Below are 22,512 nucleotides of genomic sequence, written 5' to 3'. Positions count from 1 at the left end.
ACCTGTACGTGATGGAGTTTAGAAGGATGAGGGTGAATCAGGTTGAAAATTACAGAATACTGAGAGGTCTGGATAGAGTGGACATGGAGAAGATGTCCTCGTACAGAGATTGGGAGCCAATGGCACAGCCTCAGGGTGAAGGGACCACCCTTTAGAACTGAGATGAGGAGGAATTTCTTCAGCCAGAAGGAAGTTAATCTGTGGAACTGATTGCCTTAGAGGGTCATGGAGACCAGGTCACTGAGAGTGTTTAAGTGAGGTATAGATACATTCTTGATTGATAATGGAGTCAAGGGTTTTGTGAGAAGGCAGGAGAATGGGGTTGAGAAACATATCAGCTCTGATCGAATGTAGGACCAGACTCAATGAGCAGAATGGCCTGGTTCTGCTGCTCTATTTTAATGTCTTATTAGACACACGATTCTGGATTTTCTTGACTTCTCAAAATTGAATTCAAATCCTAAACCTGCTATGGTCCCCAGAACATTGCCTGGACCACCGGATTCATAGGTCTGATAGTCAAACTGGACTGATTGGAAGCCAGCTGGATCGCACAGAATACGGGTTCCCTGATTGGGTCTGTAAATTTGGCCCAGTCAGGGAGCCATGGCTCATAGATATAAACAGGATTGTTGAGTTGAGGGACTGACTCTGTGCTGGTTGGTATTATAGTCAGTATGTTACTGTTAGTTTCTGCTTCCCTTTTTTGGAGGGGGAAAAAACCTGATTACTGTACTGGCTAAATTATTTAGCCAGTTTGTTAACTGGCATTCCTCTTAGTGAGGACTGATTGTTAAACTCCTAATGCACATAATGTGTTCAAGTGTAACTCAGTTCTCATTAGGGGGTTGTTGTTTCACTGGCTGGTTACAGCCTGTGTGTTACTGTCTCCTCTTTCTGAAAAAAGGACAATGTTAAATTTTGTGGTGGGGCATAGCCCTTGGACTGTAGTTTTCTTTGTTTTTTGTATGTGTCTTCACTTTTTTATTGGTGTTTGGACTGAGCCCTGTGGAAGACATACATTTTACCAGAGGAGCTGTTCCTGTGGGGAGCTGAGCCCTGGGACTGGGCCTCCGGAGATTGAACACCTGTGTGTGTGCTGGGAGGTGAGCACTTGCTGTATCCTGGAGTTTGGGAGAACTCCTTTCCTTCAGGGGTAGACCAACCCTGTGAGTTAACTGCACCTGTACTATGTACTGTGTTCCTGTGAGTGGACGTGGCTCTCAAAGGTTGGACCAGGACTCCATGGAGACTGAACACCTGTGTGCTATGGGGTGTGCATTTGCTGCCTTCAGGAGTGGACTCTGCCATTGGTTGTGGACCCTGTTTTCAGCAACAGACTCTGCAGTTTGGAGTGGACTCTAATTCTGACTTTGCACATTGTACAGGAGTGGACTTCTCCTGGAACTGGATTGCATATCTTGAAGACTGTGTATAGATTTGGATTGTGTACCAGAAAGGACTCTGTTTTTTGGTAACTAACTGTATGGTGGTGTTTCCGGTGTCTATCACCTGCATTGTCTTGCGTGTCCCTGGGTCTGGCAGGCCTTGCTCGGAGCTGGGTGGCTCATGGGTTGTCCTGAAAGCTGTCACCCTGAGAGCCGGAGGGTGCGTAGGCCATTCTATGAACCTGAACGTTGGCAGTGTGTCCTGAAAGCCGGAGGGTAGGTCGGCCTCCCTGACGCCAGTTGCCCCGAGAGCCAGATGGTGGGTAGGCCATTCTGAGCACTGTCGTCCTGAGAAGGGGTAATTGGGACGGGTTGTCCTTGAGGTGGTCGAAAGGTGTCAGAGCAGCCGAGCACCAGAAGGTGCGTAGGGGCAGGCTGAGATCCGGAAGCTTGTGGGATACCCTACACACTGTCATCCCAGGGAAGGAACAGGCTGTCCTAGAGATGGCTGGAAGGTGTGCCAGGATAGCCCACTGGCCATATGGCGCATCGGTGTGGGTGAGAGCCCAATGGTACATAGGGGCAGACCGAGAGCCAGAAGGCGGGTAGCCGTCCTCAGTGCTGTCACCCCAGGCAGGTCCAGGGGTGGGCTGTCCTCGAGGTGGTCGAAAGGTGTCAGGGCGGACCGAGAACTGGAAGGGGCATGGGGTGGACCGAGAGCCGGAAGGTGGGTAGGGGCGGGCTGCCTTAGTGGTCGGAAGGTGGAAGGGACGGGGACTTGCAGGGTCTGTATTGTCTGCACTCTTCTATGTAACAGTATTGTCTAATGTACAAATGTCATTGTCACTGTCTTGTCATATGTGGAACTGGGATTTGAGGTTTGTCCTCATCTCCCTGTAAAATGGTTGAACGGTAAGGTTTGGGACCTAGTTTTGCTGCCCCTCTCCATTGTAAAACTGCTGTCTCTTGTGTACAGCTGTAAATGTTAACTGTTTTTTGTAAACGGTTTTGTAATTTGTTTAATAAAATATTATAAGCAGGATTGTTGAGTCGAGGGACTGACTGTCTGCTGACTGGTATTACAGTCAGTGTATTAACTGTTTTGGCTCCCCCTCTTTTTTTGGAGGGAGAAACCTGATTCCTGAACTGGCTGAATTATTTAGCTAGTTTGTTAACTGGCATTCCTTTTAGTGAGGACTGATTGTTAAACTCCTGATGCACATAATGTGTTTCAGGTGTAACTCCGTTCTCATTAGGGGATAGTTGTTTCACTGGCTGGTTACAGCTGGTGTGCTACTCTTTTCTCATAAAAAGTAAAAAATGTTAATTTTATGGTAGGGCTTAGCCCTTGGAATCTAGTTTTCTTTGCTTTTTGTATGTGTCTTCACTTTTTATTGGTGTTTGGACTGAGCCCTTGTGAAAGATGTACACTTTACCAGAGGAGCTGTTCCTGTGGGGAGGCTGAGCCCTGGGACTGGGCCTCTGAAGATTGAACACCAGTGTGTGTGCTGGGAGGTGAGCACTCGCTGTATCCTGGAGATTGGGTGAAGACCTTTCCTTCAGGAGTGGACCAAACCCCTGAGAGTTAACTGCACCTGTACTATGTACTATGTTCCTGTGAGTGGGCCTGGCTTTCCAAGGCTGGGCCAGGATTCCATGGAGACTGAACACCTGTGGGGTGTGCATTTGCTCCCTTCAGGAGTGGACTCCGCCCTTGGTTGCGGACCCCGTTTTTAGCAACAGACTCTGCAGTTTGGAGTGGACTCTATTTCCGACAATGCACATTGTATTCTAGAGTGGACTCTTCCTGGAAATGGGATTCTACATTTTGAAGATTGTATAGATTTGGACTGTGTACCAGAAAGGAGTTAGTTGGGTAACTAACTGTATTGTGGTGTTTCCTGTGTCTATCACCTGCACTGTCTTGCGTGTCCCTGGGTCTGGCAGGCTTTGCTGTGAGCTGGGTAGCTCATGCTTCGTACTGAAAGCTGCCACCCTGAGAGATGGAGAGCGGGTAGGCCACTCTATGAACCTGAACGTTGGTAGTCTGTCCCGAAACCCGGAGGGTGGGTAGGCCACCCTGATGGGGTAATTGGGACGGGCTGTCCCAGAGGTGGTCGAAAGGTGTCAGAGCAGCCGAGAGCCAGAAGGTGTGTAGGGGCGGGCTGAGATCCCGAAGGCTTGTGGGCTACCCTGTACACTGTTGTCACTGGGAAAGGGGACGTGCTGTCCTAGAGGTGAAAATAAAAATTAGAAACAGGAGATTCAGAGCCTTCTCAATTTTGGGGGCTGACTCTGTATTGGCTGGCCCTCCCGTCTGTGTGTTACTGTTGGCTTCTGCTTTTTTGGAGGGAGAAACCTGATTACTGAACTAGATGAATTATTTAGCCAGTTTGTTAACTGGCATTCCTTTTAGTGAGGACTGATTTTTGTTAAACTCCTGATGCACACAATGTATTTCAGGTGTAACTCAGTTCTCTTTAGGGGACAGATTTCTAAACTGCCTGATGCAGTGTTTCAGCTGTAGACCAGTTCTCATTCGGGGATTGTTGTTTCACTGGCTGGTTACAGCCTGTGTTACTCTTTTCTCTTTTTGAGAAAAAGGACAATGTTAATTTTGTGGTAGGGCTTAGCCCTTGGATTCTAATATTTTTTTTCAATGTATCCTCACTGTTTTTTGGTGTTTGGACTGAGCCCTTGTGGAAGACATACATTTTACCAGAGGAGCTGTTCCAATGGGGAGACCTAGTCCTGGGACTGGGCCTCTGAAGATTGAACACAGTGTGTGCTGGGAGGTGAGCACTTGCTGTATCCTGGAGTCTGGGAGAAGACCTTGCCTTCAGGAGTGGACCAAAACCACTGAGTTAACTGCACCTTTCCAATGTACTGCGTTCCTGTGAGTGGGCCTGGCTCTCCAAGGATGTGCCAGGACTCCATGGAGACTGAACACTTATGTGCTGTGGGGTGTGCATTTGCTGCCTTCAGTAGTGGACTCTGCAGTTTGGAGTGGACTCCACTTTGAACAATGCACCTCAAAAACTGGAGTGGACTCTATTCCTGGAGTGGACTCTATTCCTGGTAATTGACTCTATTTTGTAGACTCTATTTGGACTGTGTACCAAAAAGGACTGTTTTTTGGTAATTTACTGTATTGTGGTGTTTGTTGGGTCTATCCCCTGCACTGTCCTGTGTCCCTGGGTCAGGCAGGCCTTACTGTGAGCTGGGAGGCTCATGGGTCATCCTGAAAGCTGTCACCCAGAGAGCCGGAGGGTGGGTAGGCCATCCTGTGAATCTGAAGGTTGGTAGGCTGTCCCAAAAGCCGATGGGTGGGTAGGCCACCCTGATGCCAGTCGCCCCAAGAGCCAGATAGTGGGTAGGCTGTTCTGAGCGCTGTCGTCCCAAGAAGGGGTGATCAGGATGGGCTGTCCTAGTCGTGGTCAGAAGGTGTCAGGGCGGACTGAACTGGAAGGGGCATGGGGTGGACTGAGAGCCGGAAGGTGCGTAGGGGCGGGTGCCTTACAGTGGTTGGAAGATGGGAGGGTTGGGGTCTTGCTGGGTCTGTATTGTATGCACTTTTATGTAATTGCATTGGCTTTTATGTACAAATGTCATTGTCACTGTCTTTTATGTGAAACTGGGATTTGACGTTTGTCCTCATCTCTCTGTAAACTGGTTGAATGGTAGGGTTTGGGACCTGGCTTTGCTGCTCTTCCTTGTAAAATTGCTGTTGTCTACAGCTGTAAAATGTTAAGTGTTTTGTAATATTTTAATAAAATAAAAATAGGAGATTGATTCTTAATTTAGGGGACTGACTGTGTTGGCTGGTACTACCGTCAGTGTGTTACTGTGACAGTTGGTTTCTGCTTAAATTTTGGAGCGGGAAACCTGATTTCTGAACTGGCTGAATTATATAGCCAGTTTAGCTGGTGTTCCTTTCGTGAGGACTAATTTCTAAACTCCTGATGTACAGTGTTTCAGGTGTAACTCAGTTCTCATTAGGGGGTTGTTGTTTCACTGGCTGGTTACAGCCTGTGTTACTCTTATCTCTTTCACTTTTGAGAAAAGGACAAATGTTAATTTTGTGGCATGGCTTAGCCCTTGCACTCTATTTTTCTTTATTTGTATGTGTCTTCACTGTTTTTTGGTGTTTTGGACTGAGCCCTTGTGAAAAAATATATCTTAACATACTAGCTGTTCTTGTTGGGAGTCCGAGCACTGGACTGTGCCTCTGAAAATTGAACACCTGTGTGTGTGCTGACAGGCGAGCACTTGCTGTATCCTGGAGTTTGGGAAAAGACCTTTCCTTTCAGGAGTGGACCAAACCCCTGTGAGTTAACTGCACTTTCCAATATATTGTGGTCCTGGGAATAGGCCTGGTTGTCCAAGGATGGGCCAGGACTCCATGGAGGTTGAATACCTGTGTGCTGTGGGGTTTGTATTTGCTGCCTTCGGGAGTGGACTCTACCCTCTGTTGTGGACTTTGTTTTTAGTAACAGACTCTGCAGTTTGGAGTGGACACTATTCCTGACACTGCACTTAGTATACTGGAGAAGAATCTGTTTTTGGCAATGGACTCTACATCTTGAAGAAAACATTATGGTAATGGTCTCTGTATAAGAAAGGACTCTGTGTGTTGATATTGTTCATTATCATGTTGTTTGGTGGGTCTATCACCTGCACACTGTCTTGTGTCCCTGCATCTGGCAGGCCTTATTGTGAGCTCGGTGACTCATGGGTCATCCTAAAAGTTGTCACCCTGAGAGCTAGAGGGTAGGTAGACCATCCTGTGAACCTGAAGGTTGGTAGGCTGTCCTGAAAACAGGAAGGCCGCCCTTCGAGCCAGAAAGTGGATAGGTTGTTCTGAGTGCTGTCGTCCCGCGAAGGGGTAATTGGGATGAGCTGTCCTAGAGGTGGTCAGAAGGTGTCAGAGCAGCCGAGAACCAGAAAGTGCCTAGGGGCAGCCTGAGATCTGGAAGTCTTGTGGGCTGCCCTGCATGCTGTCGGCCTTGGGAAGGGGATGGACTGTCCTAGAAGTGGCCAGAAGCTGTCAGGGTATCAATGGGCCAGATGGCGCATTGGGGTGGGCAAGAGCCCAATGGTATGTAGGGGCAGACCGAGAGCCGGAAGACGGATAGGCCATCCTCAGCACTGAACCTCAGGTGGGTACCAAGGTGGGCTGTCCTAGAGATGGTCGAAAGGTGGGAGGGTGAACCGAGAACTGAAAGGGGCATTTTCTGGACTGGAAGGTGCATAGGGGCGGGCGACTTTAGGGTAGTCGGAAAGTGAGGGCAGGCGGCTTGCTGGATCTGTATTGTATGCACTTTTTTACGTAATTGGATTGTCTTTTTATGAACAAATGTCATTGTTGCTGTCTTGTAATGTTTGAAACTGGGATTTGAGGTTTGTTCTCATTACCCTGAAAACTGGTTGAACGATAGAGTTTGAGGACCTTGCTTTGCTGCCACTCTCCCTTGTAAAATTGTTGTTTCTTTGTTTCCAGCTGTTACTGTTTTACCAAAAACAAGTTAACTGTTTTGAAATTGTTTTCATAAAATTAAAAATATATAAACCGGAGATTCCGCACCGTCTCAATTTGTGGGACTGACTCTGGGCTGGCTGGGCCACAGTGAATGTATTACTGTGGGTTTCTACTTTTTTTGGTGGGGAGGGGGGGGGCACTTGATTCCTGAACAGCACGAATTATTTAGTCAGTTTTAGTGATCCTTTTAGTGAGGACAGATTTCTAAACTGCCTGATGCAGTGTTTCAGCTGTAGACCAGTTCTCATTAGGGGATTGTTGTTTCACTGGCTGGTTACAGTCTGTGTTACTCTTTTGAGAAAAGGACAGTGAGAGATGTTTTTTTTTTATGCTTGAGCTTAGCCCTTGGACACGAGTTTTCTTTTTTTTGTCTTCACTTTTTTTTGGTGTTTGGACTGATCCCTTGTGAAGAAACAAATCTTTCCAGATGAGCTGTTCCTGGGGAGAGGCCTAGCCCTGGGACTGGGCCTCTGAAGTTTGAACACATGTATGTGTGCTGGGAGGTGAGCACTTGCTGTATCCTGGTGTTTGGGACAAGACCTATCCTTGAGGAGTGGAACAAACCCCTCTGAGTTAACTGCACCTTTACAATGTACTGCGTTCCTGGGAGTGGGCCTGTCTCTCCAAGGATGAGCCAGGATTCTATGGAGACTGCACACCTGTGGGGTGTGCATTTGCTACCCTTCGGGAGTGAACTCTGCCCTCGGTTGTGGACTCTGGTTTTAGCAACGGACTCTGCAGTTTGGAGTGGACTCCATTTCTGACAATGCACTTTGTATACTGGAGTGGACCCTGTTCCTGGGAATGGACACTACGTTTTGAAGAGAACTGTCTATGCTAATGGACTTTGTACTGGAAAGGACTCTGTTTGTTAAACACTAACGCATGTGGTTTGTTGGGCTTATCATCTGCACTGTCTTGTGTCCCTGGGTCTGGAATACCTCACTGGGAGGCTCAGCTATCACCCTGAGAGCTGGAGGGGTGGTAGGCCATCCTGTCAACCTGAAGGTAGGTAGTCTGTCCCGAAAGCTGGAGGGTGTGTACGCCAATCCGATCCCATTCTCCCTGAGAGCCAGAAGGTGGGTAAGCTGCTGGGAGCCCTGTTGCCCTGAGCAGGGGTGAGTGGGTTGGCCTGTCCTAGAGGTGGTCGGAAGGTATGTCAGCCACAAGCACGTAGGGGCAGGCTCAGAAATGGAAGGCTTGTGCGCTGCCCAGCACACTGTCTTCTCTGGGGAAGGGGACAGGCTGTCCTTGAGCTGGCTCTGATTCAGCACCCTTAGTGTGATAGACTCTCTAAGTGTGTGTATATATAAAGGGCGGCTTAGTGATGGGGTACCGGTGTCTATGGAATTACGTTGGTGATAATGAGCGTGGGATTAATAAGGTGGCTATACAAAAATAGCTTCTGGCAGAAACCCAACTGGATTTGAACAGGCACTAAATCTTGCCTGGTCATTGGAAAGCATGGCCAGTGAAACATCGGAGTTACAGGGTCTGCTGATAGAAATGGACATCGTCAGGCCAACTTGAGCTTGGGGGCACTAAGTCACTGAATGTAATTGCGTAGTCTCACTTAGGATGTATCCTGATCAGATGGACTCTAAGGTCTAAGGTCTATGAAAGGAGCTAAGGCCACCTTGCATGTTGACCAGGAGGCAATTGCACGATTCTGCATGGCCCACCCAGTACCTTCCATAAAAAGTCAAGGCAGGAAGCATCAGCCTGGAAAGCGACGGAGTCATCAAGCCTATACAGTTTGTGAAATTGACAACACTGGTCTTAAGCATTGTGAATCTTGACTGGTTCTTAGTAGGGTTTTTAAACAAATGGTAAACTGCTTCTTGAAGTTGGAAAAATACCCAATTGCTCGCATAGAGAACTTATGCACAAATCTGTCAGGGGGCCTGTCCTTCACAAAGCTGGACATGAGCCGTACGGACTTGCAATTGGGTTAGATCAGAATTCCCAGAAGTATACCTGCAATTAATACCCAGAAGGTTTTGTACTAATACACAAGACTGCCATCTGGGGAATGTGCCATTTTTCAGCAAATGGAGAACATTTTGAGCGGTCTACCCAAGGTTTCCATTTGTCTGGATGATTTACTAATAATAGGGAGAACCGAGAAGGAGCATGAGATATCTTGGACATAGTCCTTAGATGTTTCTCCCAGGTCCGCTTTAAAATGGAAATGTGTGTTCTCCAGGCTCCCCTCATGACGTCCTTTGGATACAGAGTTGACAAGAAATTGATAGATAGGGAGGGTGATCAATGTTGCACTGACTCCCCCGTCTGTCCTGGAGCTTGGGTCTTTCCTCAGGGGGGGTCAGTAATTATGGAAAGCTCATGTATAACCTGGTTTCTGTTCTGACACCTTTAAAAGTTGATGCAAAGGGTCAGCCTTGGAAATGGTTTCATAGACAAGCCATATCTATGACCTGGCATTGACTTGAGATTTTCCCCTGTACAGCATCGGGCTATCATTAGCTCAAACGTGGTCTAATGGAGAGGAACACCCAATAGTGTATGCATCCTGGCGCATGCAGAGTGTAAATGCGCCCAGATAGACAACGTAGGTTTGGCAGTCTAAATCAGGAAGTTCCACCAATATCTTTATGGTGGAATAACGAATCACAAACATCTACGACGTCTACTTAAAGAACAAAGACAGTGCTGGCCATGTCTACAGGCTGAATTCAGTGGAGGGCTCTAATACTAAGTGTATATTCATACAAATTGGAACAGTGTCTGGGAGACTGTGTAACAAAGGTGGATGCACTGAGCTGCCTCCCACTGGCTCCTGGTGATACCATCGCTAGAAGCGCCTCACGCTTTTACATTTTCTGGACATAGTTCCAGTCAGAGCTGACAATATCAGACTGTGGGCGCAGACAGATCTGGTCCTGGCAAAATGGAACCAGCTGGTGGTGATGGGGGAAACCAAAGGGCGTCCCTACCAGAACTGGAACCGTTTTGGATCCGGAGAGACCAGATCACTGTAGACTGTAGAGGATGGGATACAATTATGGGAATCATGGGTGATTGTCCTGAGAAAAGGTCAAGGCCAGATACTGGTTGAACTCCACCACGGTCATCCGGGGGTTTCTAAAATGAAGATGTTGGGAAGACATTTTGTCTGGTGGCCAGGATTTGATGTAGACACATCTGCATTTGGTGGGGCAGTGTCCAGCGTGCCAGAAAATACAAAATTATGACCAACGGCTCCCCCCCTCCACACCCCCATTCGGGAATGCCGTGTCAACTATAGACTCAGATAGACGTTGACTATGCCAGCCCTTTCATGGGCTGGATGTTCTTCGTCAGTGTGGGCACCCACTCAGATTGGCTGCAAACGCCGAGAGTTCATTCATCAAACACAGGGAGAAAGAAAGAAAAACTGCACACACGTTTTAATATCCAGATTCCTGGAAGTGTTGGTCCCAGATATCAGGCCAATGTTTACCAGCAGAGTATTGAGAGATTTCCTACAATCCAATGGTCTGGCAGAAAGGGCAGTTCAAATTTTGAAGGCGGGCTTAAAGAGCACAAACCTTCACTCGATACCAAACTGTCCCAGTTTCCTATACAATTATAGGGCCGTCCCTCATACAATGACAGAGATAGCTCCGGTAGAGCTGTTAATGGAGAGAGATTCCGTACCAGGTTAAACCTGAGCTTCCCAGATCTCTGGGGAGGGCAGAGGATGTAACAGCACCAGCAACATCAATCCCTGCCACGTGACTCCTCTGACTAAGAAAGACAGTTTACTTAAGGGGTTGGACGTTTGGTGTCAGAATGATGGGAATTCCCCTGTATTGGGAAGAGGCAGGGTCAAGGTGATGTCAGGTCCTGTGAGGTAGAAGGTTCGGGTCAGTGTGACAGTCCTGAACAAGGATGCGGACCACATGCGCAGCTCCTCCACAACCTTTCTGACTCTTCCAGAATCCGTGGATCCTGCCTCTCATCGAGCACAGAACAGAGAGCAGTACAGCGCAGGTACAGGCCCTCCGGCCCATGATGTTGTATCAAACATGACGCCAAATTAAATGAATCCCTTCTTCCTGTCCTAAGGACCATATTCTTCCATTACTCGCATATTCATTTGTATGTCTAAATACCCCTGAACCACCCTGACTGCATCTTCAGGCCCCGAACAATCTCCGTGAAAACGTATTGCCCCTTCCGTCTCCTTTGACCTTTTCCCCTCTGACCTTAACTGCATGTTAAGGTCCTCTAGTATTAGACATTTCAACATTGGGGAAAAAACATAGAAAACAGCTGCAAGACGAGGCCATTTGGCCCTTATAGCCTGTCCCACTATTCAATATGATGACAACCGATCAAGTAATCTCTCTATCCCACTTCTCCTCTCTCTCCATACCCCTTGATTCCTTTAGCTGCAGGGCCATGTCTAGCTCCCTGTGGATTATATCTAATGGACCTGTCCCAGCAATGTCGTATTGGAGAGAATTCCCCAGATTCCCAACTCTCTGGGTGAAGAAGGTCTTCCTTATCTCGGCACTGAATGGCTTACTACTTCTTCTTATATTGGTTCTGGACTTTCCCAACATCGGGAACATACTTCCTGCATCGAGCATGTGCAATCTCGACTCCGGTACCCCAATGCTCTCACAATGAAGGCCAGCATGCCATTAGCTTTCCTTACTCTACCTGCTCTACCTGCGTGCCAACCTTCAGAGACTGATACACCATGACACCCAGGTCTCATTGCACCTCACCTTTTCCTCAACTGCCACCACTCAGATCATAATCTGCCGCCTTGTTTTTGTGACCAAAGTGGATAACCACACATTTATCCACATGGTATTGCATTTGCCAAGTATTCACCGACTCACCCAGATGTCCAAGTCACGTTTCAAATTCTTAGCATCCTCCTCACAGCACACCCTGCCACCCAGCTCAGTGTTGTCAGCACATTTGGAGATATTGTATTCAGTTCCTTTATCCAATTGGTTAATGTATATTGTGAACATCTGGAGTCCCAGCACAGAACCCTGCGGTGCCCCAATCATCACGCCCTGCCACCCTGAAAAGGACCCATTTATTCTCGCTCTCGTTTTCCTGTCTGTCAACCAGTTCTCTATCCATGTCAATACACTACGTCTTTAAATGAGCTTTAGTTTTACTTACTAATCTATTGTGTGGAAACGCGTCAAAAGCCTTTTGAAAGGCCAGATACACAACATCTAATGATTCCCCCTTATTCACTCTCCTGGTCACATCCTCAAAACATTGCAGAAGATTTGTCAAGTATGATTTCCCTTTAGTGAATCCATGCTGATTTGAATCAATTCTCTCCCTGCTTTCCAAATGCTCTGTTACGGCATCCTGAATAACTGATTCCAACATTTTCCCCACTATCACTGTCAGGTCATCCAGTCTAATTCCCCTTTTTCTCTCTCCCTCCCTTTTCAAAATATGAAGTTGCATTAGCTCCCCTCCAGTCCATTGGCACTCTTCGCGAGGCTAGAGAATGCTGGAAAACGATCACCAATGTGTTCACTATTTCTCGGGCCACTTCCTTAAGTACTCTGGGATGCAGAGAATCAGACCCGGGGCATTTATCAGGTTTTAATGTCATCAATTTCCCCAATATCATGTTCTGACTAATGAGGATTTCCTTCAGTTCCTCCTTCATGCTTGACCCTCTGTCCCGAGCATTTCTGGAAGGTGATTTGGATCCTGCTTGGGAAGACAGATCCAAAGTACTTGTTCAGCTGGTCTGCCATCTCTCTGTTGTCCATCAGGAATTCACCTGATTCTAATGACAAGGAACCTACATTCACCGTCAGCAATCTTTTTCTCTTCAAGTCTTTTTGAAGCTTTTATAGTCAGCTTTTACGTTTTCCACAAGCTTACTTTCTATTCTATTTTCCCTTTCTGAATCAAGCACTTTTGTCCTCCTCTGGTGATTTTGTACATTTCTCTCAGTCCTCAGGTTTCTGGACAATTTCACTTCCTCCTCCCTGGCTTTAAATCTGTTGCTGATTTTCCCTTGTTTGTCGTGCTTGAGCCACCTTCCTGTTTTCCTCTTAGACCAGGCAGAGATGTATAATTGTGTCATTCATCCACATGTTCTTTAAATGTCTGCCATTGCCTATCCACTGCCCATCCCTTAAGTATCCCTGGTCAGCTTATTCTAGCTAATGCACGTCACATACCATTAAAGTTGGTGTTCTTTAAGTTCCCGACCTTAGTCTCAGATTTAACTATGTCACTCTCTATCTTAATGAAACATTCTACCATGTTATGGTCACTCTTCCCCAAAAGATCTTGCACCATGATGTTGCTAGTTCATCCTCTCTCATTACACAATACCCAGTATGGCATGTCCTGCTCTCGAGTTGGTTCCTCGATATATTGACTGAGGAAACCATCCCTCGTACATTCCAGGAAATCCTGCTACATCATATTGCTACCAGTTTGGTTAGTCCAATCAATATATAGATTGAAGTCACCCATAATAACTGCTGTACCCTTACGACATGCATATCAAATTTCCTGTTTGATACAGTCCCAATTTCACAAATACTGTTTGGTAGGTGGTCTATACACATCTCCTCCTACGAATGTCTTTTCCCTGGTGTTCACAGCTCCACGCAGACAGATTCCACATTGTCCAGGTTAATGTCCTCCCTTACCATTATATTAATCTCTTCCTTAACCAGCAATGCTATCTCATCTCCCTTTCCTATCCCTCCATTTTTCCCAAATGTCAAATAACCCGGCATGTTGAGGTCCCATCCTTGGTCACCCTGGAGCCAAGTCTCTGTGCTACCGATTATATCCTATCCATTAATAACTGTCTGCACAATTAATTCATCTGCCTTATTACAAATGTTCCTCACACTGAGACACACAGCCTTCAGGCTCATTATATTGACTTTCATTGCCCTTTTAGAATGATGATGTGGTAGAATTCTGACTGCTAAACCTGTGTATTCCCCTCATAATTTTACAATCTTCTATCAGGTCTCCCTTTAACGTTTCCGTTGCAGAAAAAAAAAACAAGCTGAGTTTTTCTCGCCTCTCCTTGTAGCTCATACCTTTAATCCAGTCAGCATTCTGATTAGCCTCCTCTGCACAATCTGCAAAGCCTCTACATTCTTCCTGTAATGTGGTGACCAGAATTAAACTCAATACCCACAGCGTGGCCGAACTAATGTTTTATAAATTTGCAACATGACAACTTGACTCTTGTACTCGATTCCCTGACCAATACAAGCAAGCATGCCATATGCTTCCTTTACCACCGGATCTACTTGCGGGACCACTTTCATAGAACATAGAACATAGAACAATACAGCACAGAACAGGCCCTTCGGCCCACGATGGTGTGCTAAACATTTGTCTAAGCTTAAGCACCCATCCATGTACCTATCCAATTGCCACTTAAAGGTCGCCAATGATTCTGACTCTGCCATTCCCACAGGCAGCACATTCCATGCCCCCACCACTCTCTGGGTAAAGAAAATACCTCTGACATCCCCCCTATACGTTCCACCCTTCACCTTAAATTTATGTCCCCTTGTAACACTCTGTTGTACCCGGGAAAAAGTTTCTGTCTGTCTACCCTATCTATTCCCCTGATCATCTTATAAACCTCTATCAAGTCACCCCTCATCCTTCGCCGTTCCAATGAGAAAAGGCCTAGCACTCTAAACCTATCCTCATACGACCTATTCTCCATTCCAGGCAACATCCTGGTAAATCTTCTCTGCACCCTCTCCAAAGCTTCCACATCTTTCCTAAAGTGAGGCGACCAGAACTGCACACAGTACTCCAAATGTGGCCTTAACAAGGTCATGTATAGCTGCAACATCACCTCACGACACTTGAATTCAATCCCTCTGCTAATGAACGCTAATACACCATAGGCCTTCTTAAAAGCTCTATCCACGTGAGTGGCAGCTTTCAAAGATCTATGAACATAGACCCCAAGATCCTTCTGCTCCTCCACCTGACTAAGAACCCTACCATTAACCCTATATTCCGCATTCTTATTTGTCCTTCCAAAATGGACAACCTCACACTTGACAGGGTCGAACTCCATCTGCCACTCCTCAGCCCAGCTCTGCATCATATCTAAGTCCCTTTGCAGTCGACAACAGCCCTCCTCACTATCCACAACTCCACCAATCTTCGTATCATCTGCAAATTTACTGACTCACCCTTCGAATCCCTCTTCCAAGTCATTAATAAAAATTACAAACAGCAGAGGACTCAGAACTGATCCCTGCGGAACTCCACTTGTAACTAGGCTCCAGGCTGAATATTTACCATCTACCACCACTCTCTGACTTTGACCGGTTAGCCAGTTCTCTATCCAACTGGCCACATTTCCCTCTATCCCATGCCTCCTGACTTTCCGCATAAGCCTGCCATGGGGAACCTTAACAAATGCCTTACTAAAATCCATGTACACTACATCCACTGCTCTACCCTCATCCACATGCTTGGTCACCTCCTCAAAGAATTCAATAAGACTTGTAAGGCAAGACCTACCCTTCACAAATCCGTGCTGGCTGTCCTTAATCAAGCAGTGTCTTTCCAGATACTCATAAATCCTATCCCTCAGTACCCTTTCCATTACTTTGCCTACCACCGAAGTAAGACTAACTGGCCTGTAATTCCCGGGGTTATCCCTATTCCCTTTTTTATAAGGGGCACAACATTCGCCACTCTCCAGTCCCCTGGTACCACCCCCGTTGACAGTGAAGACGAAAAGATCATTGCCAACGGTTCTGTAATTTCCTCTTTTGCTTCCCACATAATCCTAGGATATATCCCGTCAGGCCCGGGGGACTTGTCTATCCTCAAATTGTTCAAAATGTCCAACACATCTTCCTTCCTAACAAGTATCTCTTCTAGCTTACCAGTCCGTTTCACACTCTCCTCTTCAACAATACGGTCGCTCTCGTTTGTAAATACTGAAGAAAAGTACTCATTCAAGACCTCTCCTATCTCTTCCGACTCAATACACAGTCTCCCACTACTGTCCTTGATCGGACCTCCACTCGTTCTCGTCATTCTCAATTTTCTCACATACGCATAAAATGCCTTGGGGTTATCCTTGATCCTATCCGCCAAAGAGTTTTCATGCCTTCTCTGAGCTCTCCTAATCCCTTTCTTCAACTCTTTCAGGGAGTTATGGAGTGGAACCCAAAGAACCCTGTGTACATCAATGCAGTTCAGGGCTCCTGCCATTAACAGTATATTGTTCCTTAACATTATTCCTGTCAGGGTGACAGGAAGGGATAGTAGGTATAGGGAATGGTGGATGACTGAAGAAATTGAGGTTTTGGTGAAGAAAATGAAGGAAACATATGTAAGGTATAAACAGGATAGATCGAATGAATCCTTAAAAGAGTATAAAGGAAGTAGGAGTATATTTCAGAGGGAACTATGGAGGGCAAAAAGGGGACATGAGATAGATTTGGCAAATGGAATAAAAGATAATCCGAAGGGTTTTTACAAATAAATTAGGGAGAAAAGGGTAACTAGGGAGAGAATAGAGCCCCTCAAAGATCAGCAAGGCAGTCTTTGTGTGGTGCCGCAGAAAATGGGGGCGATACTAAACAAATATTTTGCATCAGTATTTACTGTGGAAAATGACATGGAAGATATAGACTGCAGGGAAAGAGATGGTGGCATCTTCCAAATTGTCCAGATTACAGAGGAGGAAGTGCTGGATGTCTTGAAACGGGTAAAGGTGGATTAATCCCCAGGACCTGATCAGGTGTATCCGAGAACTCTGTGGGAAGCGAGAGAAGTGATTGCTGTGCCTCTTGCTGAGATATTTGTATCATCAATGGTCACAGGTGAGGTACTGGAAGACTGGAGGTTGGCAAACGTGATGCCACTGTTTAAGAAGGGCGGTAAGGATAAGCCAGAGAACTATAGACTGGTGAGCCTGACCTTGAAGGTGGACAAGTTGTTGGAGGGAATCCTGAGGGACAGGATTTACATGTATTTGGAACGACAAGGACTGATTAGGGATAGTCAACATGGTTTTGTGTGTGGGAAATCATGTCTCACAAACTTGATTGAGTTTTTTGAAGAAGTAATAAAGAGGATTGATGAGGGCAGAGCAGTGGATGTGATCTATATGGACCTGAGTAAGGCGTTCGACAAGGTTCCCCATTGGAGTCTGATTAGCAAGGTTAGATCTCATGGACTACAGGGAGAACTAGCCATTTGGATACAGAACGGGCTCAAAGGTAGAAGACAGAGGGTGGTGATGGACGGTTGTTTTTCAGACTGGAGGCCTATGACCAGTGGAGTGCCACAAGGATCGGTGCTGTGACCTCTACTTTTTGTCAATTACATAAATGATTTGGCTGCGAACATAAGAGGTACAGTTAGTAAGTTTGCAGATGACATCAAAATTGGAGGTGTAGTGGACAGCGAACAGGGTTACCTCAGATACAACATGATCTTGACCCGATGGGCCAATGGGCTGAGAAATGGCAGATGGAGTTTTATTCAGATAAATGCGAGGTGATGCATTTTGGGAAAGCAAATTTTAGTAGTACTTATACACTTAATGGTAAGGTCGTAGGGAGTGTTTCTGAACAGAGATGCCTTGGAGTGCAGGTTTATAGCTCCTTGAAAGTGGAGTCGCAGGGAGATAGGATAGTGAAGAAAGCGTTTGGTATGCTTTCCTTTATTGGTCAGAGCATTGAGTACAGGAGTCGGGAGGTCATGTTGCAGCTATACAGGACATTTGTTAGGCCACTGTTGGAATATTGCGTGCAATTCTGGTCTCATTCCTATCGGAAAGCTGTTGTAATACTTGAAATGCTTCAGAAAAGATTTACAAGAATGTGACCTGGTTTGGAGGATTTGGGCGTTAGGGAGAGGCTGAACAGGCTAGGCTGATTTCCTGGAGCGTCGGAGACTGAGGGGTGACCTTATAGAAGTTCCAAAATTATGAGGGGCATGGATAGGATAAACAGATAAAGTCTTTTCCCTGGGGTCAGGGAGTCCAGAACTAGAGGGCATAGGTTTAGGGTGAGAGGGGAAAGATATAAAAGATATCTAAGGGGCAAATATTTTCACACAGAGGGCGGTACATGAATGGAATGAGCTGCCAGAGGAAGTGGTGGAGGCTGGTACAATTGGAAAATTTAAGAGTCATTTGCATGTTTGGCGGGATATGGGCTGGGTGCTGGCAGGTGGGACTAGATTGGGTTGGGATATCTGGTCGGCATGGACGGGTTGGACGGAAGGGTCTGTTTCCATGCTGTACATCTCTATGCCTCTACGAGGCCATTTGACCTCCCAAAGTGCAGCACCTCACACTTTCCAGGATTAAACTCCATCTTGTTTACCTTCAGTTGGGAAAGCTGACAGATCCAATGGTTTGGGATAGAGTCAGTACACACGTGAGAAAGGTTGACAGGTGAGGAAGAGTCAGTGTAGATTTCGAAACAGGAAATAAAGGTTCACCAATTGTTGGAGTTTGTGAAGTAGTAACAGAAAGACTCAATGAGGGTAGCACTGTTGAAATGGTGGACACGGACCTTCTGGGAGAGACGAGGAAACATTTAGCTCAGGAAATAATTGGGTCAGGAGCAATGTGGATACAGCATTGGCTTAGAGATAGGAAACAGAGTGAAATAGTCAATGGATATCTTCAGTCTGGAGGAAGATCATTATTAAAGTTTTCCAAGGGTCATGATTGAGAACTTTGCTTTTGCTGAGATTTACTAATGTTCAAAATCTTGGTGAGCAGGGGGATAATTTCAATTCTGTTGTGACATGTGCGAAGCACACAGTGTAGAACTTCAGTAGGATAGAGACATGTAGATAGAGTGAGCAGTCGGTGTCAGCAGTGGGAATGGGAGAGCTCGGACCAGGGGGCTGCTGGGAAGGTATATTTCCTCTGAAAGGATTTACCTCACGAATAGGCAGAGGGAAAGCTCTACAGCAACGGGCCCGGACACGGGGATTAATGGATACGTGATCTGATATATTTGGACTGTGGCTAAACCTGAGGCACTGCACCTTTCGTGTCTCCCACCTGTCCTCCCCATCTAACCAAAAACAAAAGACCCTTTGTGGAGGGTAGGTAAGGTGAGGCTTTTTTATTTCATTTAGGCAATCTTTCTCAGTAATTTAGAGCACAGGGAATGGAGGCTAGGGCAGTTGCATGCTCCTCCTGCAGAATGTAGAAGACAAGAGTGTCCCTGCTGACTTAGCCTACGTGACGTGCACCCAACTCTAGCTCTTTACAGACTGCGTTAGGGAACTGGAGCTGGATGAACTTCGGATCATTCACGCGGCGGAGGAGGTGATAGAGAAGAGTTACAGGGAGGTAGTCACACCTCAGGTACAGGATAAAGAGAGCTGGGTGACCGTCAGGAGAGGGAAAGGGAATAGGCAGTCAGTGCAGGGATCCCTTGTGGCTGTTCTCCTCAATAATTACTATACCGTTTCAGATACTGTTGGGAGGAGTGACCTACCAGGGGAAAGCTCCAGCGGCCAGGTCTCTGGCACTGAGCCTGGCTCTGTGACTCAGAATGGACGGGGGTGAAGAGGAGAGTGATAGTGATCAGAGATTCAATGGTGAGAGGGAGAGACAGAAGACTCCTGGATGGTATGTTGCCTCCTGGTTGCCAGGGTCAGGGATGTCTCGGATTGAGTCTACAGGATTCTTCAGGGGAAGGGTGAACAGCCAGAAATTATGGTACACATCGGTACCAATGCCAAAGTGGAAAGGGAGGAGGACCTGAAAAGAGAATACCGGGAGTTATACTTGAAGATAAAAGGCAGGACGAGCAGAGTAGCAATCTCAGGATTGCTACAGGTGCCATGGACTTGTGAGGCCAGGAACAGAGAGCAAGTGCAGCTGAACACGTGGCTGCAGAGCTGGTCTAGGAGAAAGGGCTTTAGATCTGTGGATGATTGGGATACCTTCTGGCAAAGATGGGACCTGTACAAGGAGGATGGGTAGCATCTGAACTGGAGGGGCACTAATATCCTGGGGGGGTGGGGGGAGGTTTGCTAGAACTCTTCGGGAGCATTGAAAATATATTGGCATTGGGATGGGAACCAGAGATAAAGATCAGAGGATGTGGTAGCTTGTGAACAGCCAAATACAGTGTGCAGGGAATCTGTGAGGAGGGATAGGGCAAAGGTACAATTAGTGTGATGTGTTGAAGTGTATCTCCTTCAATGCAAGAAGTATCAGGAATAAGGGTGACATATTCAGGGCATGGATCAGTATCTATAGTTGCAATGTTGTAGTTATTACAGAGACTTGGATCTCACAGGGGCAGGAATAGTTGTTGGATCTTCCGGGGTTCAGATGTTTCAAAAGGAATAGGGAGAGAGGTAAAAGAGGTGAGGGAGTGGCATTGATAATCAGGGATAGTATGCCAGCTACAGAAGGGGAGGTCGTCAAGAAAGGTTTGTCTGCAGAGTCAGTCAGGGTGGAAGTCAGATACAGGACAGGAGCAGTCACTTTCTTGGGAGTTTTCTACAGACACGGAGGAGCAGATTGGTAGGCAAATTTTGGAAAGTTGGTTTTTTGTCATCGATGACTTCAACTTTGTTAATATTGATTAAATCCTCCTTAGAGTAAATTGTTTCGCTGGAAGAGATTTTGTCATGTGAGTCCCAGAAGGATTCCTGTCTCAATATGTGAATAGGCTGTCTATAGGGGAGGCCATAATGGATTTGGCGTTTGGCAATAAACCAGGTCAGGTGTCAGATATATCAGTGATAGTATTTCAGTGATAGTGTTCACAACTCACTGACTTTTACTATAGGGACAGGGAAATGAGCAGGCAGTATGGGAAAGTATTTAATTTGGTGAGGGGGCATTACTGCGCTATTAGGCAGGAACTAGGGCCTTCAATTGAGAACAAATGTTTTCAGGGAAATGCATGACAGAAATGTGGTGGTTGTTTAGAAAGCACTTACTCATAGTGCTGGATAGGCTTGTCCCACTGCGGCAAGGAAGAGATGGCAGAGTGAAGAAACGTTGGGTGACAAGGAATGTGGAACAACTAGTCAAGAGGAAGAAGGAAGCTCACTGAAGGTTGAGGAAGAAAAGGTCAGACAAGGTCGAGAGAGTTTCAAGGTAGCCAGGAAGGAACTGAAGAATGGACATAGGAGAGATAGAAGGGGGCATGAAAAAGCTTTTGCAGGGAGGATGAAGGAAAACCCTGAGGCATGCTACGCTTCCATGAGGAACAAGAGCATGGTCAGGGTTAGGTTCGGGCTGATCACGGATAGTGGAGGGAACTTGTGCCGAGAGTCAGAGGAGGTAGGGCAGGTCTTTAATGAAGGAGGAGAAAGTGAGGTCTGCAGATGCTGGAGATCAAAGTTGAAACTTTATTGCTGGAACAGCACAGCAGGTCAGGCAGCATCCAGGGAACAGGAGGGCCTGTGCCCGAAACGTCGAATCTCCTGTTCCCTGGATGCTGCCTGACCTGCTGTGCTGTTCCAGCAATAAAGTTTCAACACAGGTCTTTAATGAATACTATACTTCAGTATTTACGACTGAGACGGACCTTGTCATTTGTGAGGACAGCATGAAACAGGCTGATATGCTCAAATAGGTTGATGTTTAGATGGAGAATGTGCTGAAAAGTTTGAAAAACATGCGGATAGATAAATCCCTGGGCCAGACAGGATATACCCAATGTTACTGCAGGAAAGGAGGGGAGAGATTACAGTGCCTTTAGCGATGATATTTGCACCCTCACTTTCCACTGGAGTAGTGCCAGATGATTGGAGGTTGGCAAATGTTAGCCCCTTGTTCAGGAAAGGAATAGGAATAATCCTGGGAATTACAGACCAGTCAATCCTACGTGTGTTGTGGGCAAATCATTGAAGAGGATTCTGAGAGACAGGATTTATGATTATTTGGAAAAGCATAGTTTGATTAGTGATAGTCATCATGGCTTTGTGAGGGGCAGGTCATGCTCTAAAACCTCATTGAATTCTTTGAAAATGTGACAAAACACATTGATGAAGGTAGAGCAGTGGATGTGGATTTTAGGAAGGCATTTGGTAAGTTTCCCCATGTTAAGTTCATTCAGAAAGTAAGGACGTATGGGATACAGGGAAAGCTGTCTGTCTGGGTATAGAATTGGCTGGTCCATAGAAGGCAAAAGGTGGTAGTAGATGGAAAGTATTCTGCCTGGAGCTCGGTGACCAGTAGTATTCCATAGGTATCTGTTCTGGGACGTCTCTTTGTGATTTTTATGAATGACTTGGATAAAGAAGTGGAAGGGTAGGTTAGTAAGTTTGCCGATGACACAGAGGTTGATGGAGTGGTGGATGCTGTGGAGGGCTGCTGTAGGTTGCAATGGGACACTGACAGGATGTAGAGCTGGGCTGAGAGGTAGCAGATGGAGTTCAACCTGGAACAGTGTGAAGTGATTCATTTTGGAAAGTCACATTTGAATTAAGATTACAAGGTTAAAGGCAGGACTCTTGGCAGTGTGGAGGAACAGAGAGATCTTGCAGTCCATGTCCATAGATCCCTCAAAGTTGCCACTGCAGTTGATCAGGTTTTTAAGATGTTCTATGGTGTGTTGGTTTTCAATG

This window comes from Chiloscyllium plagiosum, unplaced genomic scaffold, assembly GCF_037043375.1.
Source record: "Chiloscyllium plagiosum isolate Xiang-an unplaced genomic scaffold, Cpla_swu_hap1 HiC_scaffold_45, whole genome shotgun sequence".
NCBI classification, from domain to species: domain Eukaryota; kingdom Metazoa; phylum Chordata; class Chondrichthyes; order Orectolobiformes; family Hemiscylliidae; genus Chiloscyllium; species Chiloscyllium plagiosum.
The sequence above is the reverse complement of the archived record's forward strand: the minus strand, read 5'-3'. Positions refer to the sequence as shown.